The 10,532-nt window shown below is 36.7% G+C and overlaps 1 long non-coding RNA gene across 1 annotated transcript; it reads right to left on the bottom strand.

Annotated features, from left to right (window-relative positions):
• Positions 1–5,545: 5,545 nt before the first annotated feature.
• LOC149201588 (uncharacterized) lies at positions 5,546–7,499 on the bottom strand. The gene is made up of 2 exons (XR_016253450.1): positions 7,106–7,499; positions 5,546–7,010 (listed from the first exon to the last, which is right to left on the bottom strand). It is a non-coding gene; the product is annotated as an uncharacterized LOC149201588 (long non-coding RNA).
• Between the last annotated feature and the right edge of the window lie 3,033 nt (positions 7,500–10,532).

Raw genomic sequence — 10,532 nt, 5'->3', positions numbered from 1 at the left:
AAAAATCACAGTCAAGGATTTAAAACCATAGTTCAAGATGCAAGGAATGGCAAGCACAAGCATGGGTATGTTCAACACCCAGCTCCCACACTTTAATGGGAAGAACTATGACTACTGGTCTATAACCATGAGAGCTTTGTTCATCGCTCAAGATATATGGGAACTAGTAGAATATGGGTTTGAGGAACCAGCAGATGAAAATGAGTTCAATGCACTAACTCAGGGAGAGAAGGATCAGCTGAAGCTCAATAGGAAGAAGGATGCAAAGGCCATTGTCTTGTTGTATCAAGCAGTGGACCAGAGTATATTCCCAAGGATAGCAGCAGCTACAACATCACACAATGCATGGCAAACCCTCAAGACAGCCTATCAAGGCATGGAGAGAGTGAAGACAGCAAAATTGCAAATGCTGAGAAAGGATTTTGAAAACTTGAACATGAAGGAGTCAGATAACATTGACTCATTCTTCACTCATGTGATTGGTGTAATCACACAAATGAGAACTCATGGAGAAACAATTGAAGATAGAAGAATAGTGGAGAAAATATTGAGGGTCTTACCCTCAAGGTTCGATGCCATAGTCACCACCATTGAAGAGACAAAGGATCTCTCAAAATATTCAGTTGATGAGCTACATGCATCACTGATAACTCATGAGCAGAGGTTGAGTAGGAATGAAAACTCATCCCTAGAGCAAGCCTTCAAGACCCAGATGTCCTTTGGAAGAGGAAGAGGTCAAGGAAGAGGAAACCGAAGAGGAAGAGGCAGAAGCCAGAACAGAGGTGGAAGGAACAGCCCAGCAAATGCACAAGGAAGAGGCAGCAATACAAATCAGAACCAAGGCCAAGGCAACAGCCAACAAAGAGATCAGTATCAGGCTCAAGGACAAAGGTATGATAAATCTAATGTTCAATGCTATTATTGCAAAAAGTATGGACATTATGCTAGTGATTGTAGAAAGAAACAACATGATATGAACAACAGACAAAATGCAAATGTTACAAGAGAAAACAGCAGTCAAGAAAATGTCCTGTTAGCTTGTAACATGGCTGAAACACATAGTGAGGACATATGGTTTTTAGACTCAGGTTGCAGCAACCATATGACAGGGAATGTAGCCCTCTTTTCAGCCTTAAATCAGAATTTGAAATCAGAGGTCACACTAGGAACTGATTGTAAAGTGTCTGTTATGGGAAAAGGGGAGGTAAAAATATTCACAAAACAAGGAGAAAAGAAAACCATAGCAGATGTCTACTATGTCCCCGGAATGAGATGTAACCTATTGAGTGTTGGACAACTTATCCAAAAGGGTTACAATGTTTACTTTGTAAATGATGTGTGCACCATCATGGACATACCACCCAGCAAAAGATGCATTGCTGAAGTGAAGATGACAAGGAACAGAATGTTCCCTCTTAGAATAAGAGCAGACTTGAAGAACAAGAAGGAAATGGCAGCAGTCACCCAAGAGGCCTTCCAAAGCGTGCCAAAGGATGAGAATTGGTTATGGCACTTGAGATTCGGGCATCTAAATTTTGGAGGTCTAAACTTATTGAGCAGAAAAGGAATGGTAAAGGGATTACCATTGATAGAGAAGCCGGACAGCCTTTGTGAAGGTTGTATATTGGGAAAACAACATAGAGAAAGTTTTCCATCAGGGAAAAGCATAAGGGCAAAGGCACCCTTAGAGATTATCCACTCAGATTTGTGTGGACCAATGCAAGCTCCATCATTAGCTGGCAGCCTATATTTCTTGACATTCATTGATGATTTTACAAGAAAGACTTGGATATATTTCCTCAAGAACAAAAGTGAAGTCTTTGAGAAATTCCAAAACTTCAAAGCACTTGTGGAGAACCAAAGCGGGCTGCACATAAAAGTATTGAGAACTGATAGAGGAGGTGAGTATATCTCAAATGAATTCCTAAAGTTTTGTAGAGAAAATGGAATACATAAACAGTTCACAACTCGGTACACCCCACAGCAAAATGGAGTTGCTGAAAGGAAGAACAGAACCATCATGGAGATGGCAAGGAGCATGTTGAAGGCAAAGCATTTGCCAAATGAATATTGGGCTGAAGCTGTACATTGTGCAGTTTATATTTTGAACAGGTGTCCTACAAAGGCAGTCATGAACAAAGTGCCAGAAGAGGCATGGAGTGGGAGAAAGCAAGGAGTCACCCACATGAGAGTTTTTGGGTGTGTGGCCTATGCACACATTCCGGATCAGCTAAGGAGGAAGTTGGACAGCAAAGGGGAGAAGTGTATCTTTATTGGATACAGTGATGAATCCAAAGCCTACAGGCTGTACATTCCATCTACCAAGAAGTTCTTTGTCAACAGGGATGTTCAATTCATTGAAGAGGAAGCTTGGGATGGAAGCATAGAGAAAACAGTGAACATTAAAAGCTGTTTGCCTCATGATGAAGATGAAGAGGAGGTGGCTGAAATGAATCCCCAAACAGCAGCACCAACACAAGGACAGCAAGGGACACCATTGAGGATCAATGAGAGTGCTTCTCCAAGCACACCACAAGGAGGAAATTCAAGTGCATCTTCAAGCACTTGCACACCAAGTGAAAGAGGTAAGAAGTTTAGAAATCTAAGTGACATTTATGAAGAAGGAATGAATTCCTTATTTGCCTTGTTTTGTCATGTTGATGATCCTATCCATTTTGAAGAAGCTATTAAAGATAGGAAATGGATAGAAGCTATGGATGAAGAGATGAATGCCATAGAGAGAAACAAAACATGGGATTTGGTTGAGCTACCGAAAGGCAAAGAAGTCATTGGTGTGAAATGGGTCTACAAGACCAAGAGCAATGCTGAAGGCAAGATTGAAAGGCATAAAGCAAGGCTGGTTGTCAAAGGCTACAAGCAGCAGTATGGGAGAGATTATGAGGAGACTTTCGCCCCGGTTGCAAGAATGGAAACCGTGAGAGCAGTGTTGTCCATAGCAGCTCAAAACAAATGGAAAGTCTACCAAATGGATGTGAAATCAGCGTTCCTAAATGGAGTGTTAATGGAAGAGGTCTATGTGGAACAGCCTCTCGGATATGAGAAGAAAGGGGAAGAGCACAAAGTGTGCAAATTGAAGAAAGCTCTTTATGGGCTGAAGCAAGCGCCAAGAGCATGGTATAGCAGGATAGATTCATATCTATTGGAGAATGAATTTGACAAATGTGAAGGAGAACCCACAGTCTACATCAAGGAAAAGGATGGTAAAATTTTAATTGTTGTCTTGTATGTAGATGATGTTATTTTCACTGGAAATGATATTTATCTTATTGAGAATTTTAAATCAGTCATGAAGAATGAATTTGAAATGACTGACATGGGTTTGTTGAGATACTTCTTAGGCATAGAAGTAGATCAAAATGAAAAAGGAATTTTTATATCTCAAGCAAGATATGTAAATCAAGTTTTGGGCAGATTTAAGATGGAAGAATGCAAGGCAGCAATCACTCCCACAGTAATGGGATTAAAGCTCAGCAGAGAGGACAGCAGCAAGGATTTTGATCCTATCTTGTATAAAAGCATTGTGGGCAGTCTTATGTATTTAACAGCCACTAGGCCTGATTTAATGTATTCTGTTAGTTTGATTTCCAGATTTATGGAGAGGCCAAAGGAGGCACATTGGCAGGCAGCAAAGAGAATTTTGAGGTATGTCAAAGGTACCAAAATGTTTGGAATTCTATATCATGCCTCAGAACATTCAGATTTGGTTGGGTACACAGATAGCGATTGGACTGGAAGTGTGGATGATCGGAAGAGCACTTCCGGTTATGTTTTTAACATGGGTTCAGGAGCCATTTCATGGGCTTCTAAGAAGCAGTCCATAGTAGCATTGTCTACAGCAGAGGCAGAATATGTGGCAGCAACAGCAGCAGCATGTCAAGCAGTTTGGATGAGAAGGATGTTGAGAAGCTTAGGCCAAGAGCAGGCAAAAGCAACAGTGGTCTTTTGTGACAATAGCTCAGCTATTGCTTTGTCAAAGAATTCAGTGTTTCATAAGAGAACGAAACACATTGATACAAGGTTTCACTACATCAGAGAATTAGTGAACAATGGAGAAATTGTCCTCGAACATTGCAGGACCCAGGAACAGGTTGCAGACATCTTGACAAAGCCACTGGTTCAGAAGAGTTTCGAATTTTTGAGGAAGTGTTTGGGAATGACCGAACGTGCAGCTGTTGAAATTAAAGGGGAGTGTTAAATGTGTAATTTCAACGCAGCCGAAAACCACCAAACAAAACCACCTATCTTGTTCGCACCGCCTTTTGGCAAAGGCTGTTTTTCCTTGGAGCCCTCCGAACACACTCACTGGCCGCCACGCGTCCCATGTACGAGCAACCGAAAACCACTTTCCCCGGACGGTAAAGTTCGTTTGTTTTGCCCGAGGTTGGTGTGCGAACCTCGTTGGATCAGTCAAGTGGTTTGGGCACGAAATCTCCGCCGTTGATCTCCGGAAGGTGCACGGGCCCATGTCAAATCAATTTTTTTTTACGTGGAGTGAAGTTTTGTTTCGTTGACCACCGTGAAGGAAACATTGTAGTTTTAATGCATTTACGTAAAATTTGGTGGCAGCTTTTATTATGGTAATGGGCATACGTCCCATGCCTTTAATACGATATGGGAATATAGTTAATTTTGGTTATGGGCATTGTCCCACATGCCATACGATTTATATTTTTTTATATATTTTTTGCATACGTTGTTATATGTTAAAAAAAACATGGCTACGTGCTGTAGTTTTTTTTTAAGTTTAGAGTGGAGTGGCTGCGCACAGTAGTGGGATTTTTTTTTTGTAAATGCACAGCAGTGCTATATAGATTTTGGAATGTAATGCTTTGTATTAGTTTTTTGAAGAACAGAGAGCTGTGTATGTAATTTCCACAGCAGTGGAAGATCTGTGAGAGTAGCAGAGTTTTTTTTTGTAATTCCCTCTTTGCACAGAGGATGAAATATGTATCAGTTTTTTTTTGTTTTAATTAATAGAAATGCTTTGTGACTGTGTTGTCTTCTGAGTCAATTTGTTTTAAAAGGTTCCCTGTGTAAAGATCCTGGACAGAAGAAACAGAGAACTGTCTCTGTGGTGAATTTTTATTTTGGTTTTGGTTTTGGTATTTCTCCATTGAAAAATACCCAACATCACGGACCTACGCCGCCTCCGGAGTCGCTCCGCACAGAGACTCCTACGGAGATATCTTGAGCCCTTGACAAACATGTTTCCAAAGAAAAACTTCAATCCACTGTATGAGGGCTCCACCACTTTCATACCACACAAGTATCTGAAGCATTCAATATGCTTACAGAAACAACGACTTCAATACACCCACGGGATCAGTCATGAAAATCTACAAGCAGAAATGACAAATTGATAATTGTTTTACAAAAATTTAGGGGATGGTTCAATCAGACAGACGGGTAGAGGAGACTAACTTTAACTTTACACGACGCCTAGCTTGCCTGCATTTTGATCCTTCATTTCGAACCGTCCTAAGAACGTGGGTAGGTTAAGGAACTCGGCGTAATACCATCTTCCTTCAACAATGTTGTGCAATTGAAGAACAAGCAACTATTCAACCAGAAAACCTTTCTGCAAGTGCTCCCCAGCACGGGCGATTCCCAGAGCCCTATCCACCCACAACAGCTACGGAAGAAAGTGCAGTCCATAACCTCCATGCATAGTATCCTTCTTATCTCGTTCACTGGAGTTATTAAGTCATCCATAGGTATATATAACAAGATCAATCGATTGCAAAGTGCCTTCTCTAATCTTCTATACCATTTTATTTAGATCAGCTAAGTAATGTATCAGAACATGGAAAAAAATCTGAAAAAATCTCGAGTTCGACTTGCATGGGAGGAAAGGCCAAACCCCAAACGACATATATGGATTACTCTCATCCTAGATTCATCTATTTCTTTGAGTTATGATGGGTTAATTAGTAGGAGACAATTCTGATTCAGTTTTGAGAGAACAGATTTTATGGACAAGGTTTTAGTATCAACTTCGGACTAAGCACGTGAACAGTATACCCCACAAGAGGATCGTACCTACCAGATTGTTCCTACCTACACAGAGTATTACAGAATGTCTACCTTTCTCGCGCAGTCTGAACGTAAGCCAACCTCACACAAAATACAAAAGAGAAGACTGGTAGTATTCCTCGTCAGCATTCAATACTGCAAACTTGCAAAGTGCAAACACTTTTCTAATTATATGTAAATGCGGCCATTCTAATTAGAGATAATGGATAGATAATCCATACCTTGCGCTTTTACCTTAAAAAGAAAACTAAAGAACCGACGCCTCTGCTCTCATCTTCCTCCCACTGGCAAACCCTCTTTACCTGTTGCAGAGCAGAGCACATTCATTGGAGATCATGGACAACACTAAAACCCTTAAGCAAATGAGATTTACACCCTTGAGATTTCCTTGCACGCAATTTTGTTTTGAAATTTAAAAATAAATAAGGGTCGAACCTCTCCTGTGAATAGGACCATGAAATAATTCTTAAGGCTATATGCAGGCTAAAGCATACCTACTCCTCCCCTCAAGTGGTTAGCTTCTTGGAAATCCAAATCTATCTTCTGTTGTACATCCTGCAATAAATAAAACTCACCTAGGCAAAGACAAAACTGAGGCAAAATATGAACATTATACCTGATGTAAGGAACAAATAAAATGTAATGTTAATACAGCTCACAGCTACATAATCATCCCGATATTAAAGTTAAATTGTGATATAAAACTCTCAAATAAGTAAATCAAGAGCATGGTTAGCAGAATTTACCTAAATTGTAGTGACATAATCAAAATGTATACCTGAATTACATCATTTGTATATGGGGAGACTATAACAGAACGTGCGCCACGTGATTCCAGGGCCAACCGAAGAATGTACGTACTTATTTTTCATCTTCCGGCTTGTCATCTCATTTCCCCAATATCACTGCAGACCATATAAACCCTGCCCCGGAAAGTTTGAGAAAAGAAACACCACCTAGTACAGAATGAAATACATAGATTTAGATATCAGTGACAAAATAAGAATCATTAGCAAGAATTGCCAGAGATATATAATAAAAGAAAACGAACCATAAAACAATTACTGAGCCTCTATGCGTAGCCATTAGTTGAGAGGCCACTTCCAAAATAATCTGAATATGTACTGCTGCTGATTAAACAAAGGAATACCTGCCCATCCACTTCAATGGATAGACTAATATAAATCCAAATATCACTGGCTTCATTTTCACCTATCTATCTCTGCTCTGCCTCCCGCAACAAAGTGAAATCGGGCAAACATTGCTAGCACACTGTAAAATTATGAAAAAGGTAAAAAAACTTAATCCAAAAGCAACCATGGCGATCCCAACAAAACTAAAAAAACAAGAAAGAAAATGGGCTGTAAAAAATAAAATGCATGGCCATGCAATGGAACAAACACATATCAACCCAAAAAACAAGAAACCAGAAGACGCGGAGCAGAGCAGAGACGAAGATGAAATTCAGAGTATGTTGGCACTGAGAATGTCTTATATCCTCTTCTTTCCAAACGGTTATGCTTTTTGCTTTTCATTCCATTCGAACAACCATTTCTCAACCAAATTTGAAATTACCGGAATTTAACTCTCACAGAGAGATTACCGGAATTTAATTTCCGCTTTCACCGAAATTTGACATCCGCTTTTGTTTGTGTACGAAAAACCCAGAGATATTTTAGGAAAAGCACGAAAAGTAAAAAACAACGTATTTTAAGATTTTCTATTAATAGAAACCGTTTTAATAAGCCCTTCTAGCATCTATCGCCCCATAAACTGATTTAGGAAAAGCACAAAAAAAGAAAAACAACAGACAAAAAGGAAAAAAACAACAGATTTCCTATTAATAGAAAATAAACTGATTAACAAAAACAACAGATTTCATATTAATAGAAAATAAACTGATTAATAAATTGATATGACCCGTACATGCAAGGGACTGACGATTAACAAAAAATAATCCTGTTTACAGAAAACGCAGAGATATTTTAGGAAAAGCACGAAAAGTTAAAAACGTATTTTAAGATTTTCTGTTAATAGAAACTGTTTTAATAAGCCCTTTTAGCATTCATCGCCGGAGAAACTGATTCAGGAAAAGCACAAAAAGAAAGAAAAACAACAGACGAAAAGGAAAAAAACAACAGATTTTCTATTAATAGAAACTGTTTTAATAAACTGATATGACCCATACATCCAAGGCACTGACGATTAACAAAAATAATCTTGTTTACAGTATCATCATTTTGAAAAAAGTACCATCAACATATTAACCCCACTTAAATAAAAAAAATACCATCAACATTTTAACCCATCTAAATATTATATAAGTTAACTCTATGAGAAGGGCACCAATATAGAGAGCGCCTTCAGCGATAGACTCTATGAGAAGAGCACCAATATAGAGAGCCTTCAGCGATAGACTCTATGAGAAGAGCACCAATATAGAGAGAGCCTTCAGCGATAGACTCTATGAGAAGAGCACCAATATAGAGAGAGCTTTCAGTGATAGAGTATTGAATTTTCTAAATCTTTGATAGCAATGGTAGGAAATCACAAAATATTTTATTTTATTGGTATATTTTGTATTTTATTGGTATAGATATATCTTAAATATGGATCTAATATGAGTTTAGAGGGATCTAATTTGGGATCCAAATTTTTTATGAGGTAATATTATTTAAATGTTTTATATGGTTATTTAATTTAATTTTTTTAGTTTTTTTGGTTGACATGAGCAAAATTTCAATTTTGATGCGAATAAACACTGTTACACATCATAATGAGCTGCAAAATGAGCATACCGGCTCAAATAGCAACCAAAAAAATGAATCATTTATTTCTACTTTATTGTGTATTGTTTTCTTAATAAGTTGTTTTTTAATAGCAAAAAATATATGGGAATGAATGATACTTTAAAGTATTTGAGATTAAAAATAGTTTAGAATGATATGTTTTATGTAATTAAAATGTTCTTTAAGTTAAGATAACTTATTTTGTAGGTATGTAAACATGAAAATATATCAATTAAAAGGTTGGTCAATGTTTTAATTAAGAAAAATATTTTCATAATTGTTTTATAAATAATAATATTAAAGTAACATCTTTTTAGGCATGTAAATATGAAAATATATCAATTAAAAGGTTGGGCAACAATTTAATTAAAAAAAATATATTTTCATAAATGTTTTATAAATAATAATAATAAAGTAATGATCATGCTCATTAAATTTGATTAAGGGGATTTTACAAAGATAAAATATTTCTTATTTTTAAAATTGTATTTATATGTTTAAAAAAAAAATTGTTTTTAGATTTAAATAACATTGAGATTAAAGATTTTTATAATTTTGTTGAGTTAAAGAATTAGATTGATAGTATGATTAATATTTTTAAAATTAGATTTTAATTTACGTATTAGTTAGAAGATTTAAGAGAAAATGTTTTCCATTTTCAATTTTCTTGACACCACAAAAGCGACACCTTTTCATCCCATGATGTTTTGGGAATTAACCAATACACAATTTCACTATTGAGTTTGTGAAAATTTATTCTCTTATTGGAGATGCTTATTTTCTTCTTTATACTATTCAAGATAGAGAGATATTTCGACTCTCTAGATTTGGATTGATCGGCTCCTTATAATCTTAGTTTCATCTTTCTTGGGCATCATTATGCCATCCTCGCTTGAGCTGAACATGGTTTCGGCTAGAGTTAAAAGAAATTTTATGAAACATAATGTCTTCCATGTTGTTTAACATCATCTTATACATAAGATACATAATCGTAGCCATGTTTTAAATAGTGAAAAGAACTCTTTTGATGAAGAGGATAGGATGGGGTGTAGTTTCTTAAATCTTAATATTATATGTTATAAGTTTCATTTGGATTTGTTCTATCTTCCTCCATAACTCTCAGAAGATTCCACATCTCCAAACCTCACATCAACATAAAATAATAAGGGTGAAAAAAGACTTAAGGAGGAGTTTATTTATTTATCTCATCTAAATATCTACTAACTTAAAGTTATTTTCAAGTCCATAATAAGATTTCCATCCTCCATTACCCTTTTTCAATGATATTATTCTAGTTGAGCTTGTGACGGATATTGATTCCAAGATACTTGTATGAAGGGACTACCTCCAAGTTGTTGTTGTCATATAAGAAAGTATTGTATGTGATCTTTTTAGATTTAATTATGACTTTTTTTTTTCTTCTTCAGTATTAACATTCATACCCATCTTCGAACAAAAATATTGGAGGATTTTGAGTTTCTTTCTGAAGTTGTAAAGATTCCTTGCCAAAAGAACAATATCGTCAGTGTTAAGAAGAAGAATGATGATTATACCAATGAGAGTGGGGTTAACACAACCCATTTCTTCCCAACGTTATTCTAAATTATCAATGTACATGCTAAAAAGAGCAAGGAATAAGGGACGCAGTTTCTTGACTCCAATATTGCAATTACTATCTTCCAACCAAAC

The sequence above is a fragment of the Pinus tabuliformis genome, chromosome 2_1, assembly GCF_031772625.1.
Source record: "Pinus tabuliformis cultivar Carrire ecotype Pingquan chromosome 2_1, CPIR1, whole genome shotgun sequence".
In the NCBI taxonomy this organism is placed as follows: Eukaryota; Viridiplantae; Streptophyta; class Pinopsida; order Pinales; family Pinaceae; genus Pinus; species Pinus tabuliformis.
The sequence above is the reverse complement of the archived record's forward strand: the minus strand, read 5'-3'. Positions and strand labels throughout refer to the sequence as shown.